Raw genomic sequence first — 1012 nt, 5'->3', positions numbered from 1 at the left:
TTTTTTTTTTGTTTTTGTTTTTGTTAATTAGTATACTGTCCTCTACTTAGTCTGGCTAAGGGTTTATCTATCTTGTTCATTTACTCAAAGAACCAGCTCCTCATTTGATTGATTCTTTGTATAGTTCTTTTTGTTTCCACTTGGTTGATTTCAGGCCTAAGTTCACTTATTTCCCGATATCTACTCCTCTTGGGTGAATTTTCTTCCTTTTGTTCCAGAATTTTTCTTTTCTCTTCTTTTCTTTTCTTTTCTTTTCTTTTTTTTTCTTTCCTTTTCTTTTCTTTTCTTTTCTTTTCTTTTCTTTTCTTTTCTTTTCTTTTCTTTTCTTTTCTTTTTTGGCTTGAGTATTTTAATAGAAATGTAAGAAGGAACAGTATCATAATGCTTCAAGCATCTTTAGAGGTCTGTGATCAGTTTAATGCATATGGATTCTAAGTAAGTTCTTCTATTTCTTTTTCCTTATTTTTAATTAATTAATTTATTTTTTTATTATGTATTTTCCTCAATTACATTTCCAATGCTATCCCAAAAGTCCCCCATACCCTCCCCCACACCCAATCGCCTACCCACCCATTCCCAATTTTGGCCCTGGCATTCCCCTGTATTAGGGCATTTGAAGTTTGCATGTCCAATGGGCCTCTCTTTCCAGTGACTGCCGACTAGGCCATATGCAGCTAGAGTCAAGAGTTCCGGGGTACTGGTTAGTTCATAATATTTTTGCACCTACAGGGTTGCAGATCTCTTTAGCTCCTTGGATACTTTCTCTAGCTCCTCCATTGGGGGCCCTGTGATCCATCCAATAGCTGACTGTGAGCATCCACTTATGTGTTTGCTAGGCCCCTGCCTAGTCTCACAAGAGACAGCTATATCAACGTCCTTTCAGCAAACACTTGCTAGTGTATGCAATGGTGTCATCCTTTGGAGGCTGATTATGGAATGGATCCCTGGATATGGCAGTCTCTAGATGGTCCATCCTTTTGTCTCAGCTCCAAACTTTGTCTCTGTAACTCCT

This window comes from Mus caroli, chromosome 10 (assembly GCF_900094665.2).
Source record: "Mus caroli chromosome 10, CAROLI_EIJ_v1.1, whole genome shotgun sequence".
NCBI classification, from domain to species: Eukaryota; Metazoa; Chordata; class Mammalia; order Rodentia; family Muridae; genus Mus; species Mus caroli.
The sequence above is the reverse complement of the archived record's forward strand: the minus strand, read 5'-3'. Positions refer to the sequence as shown.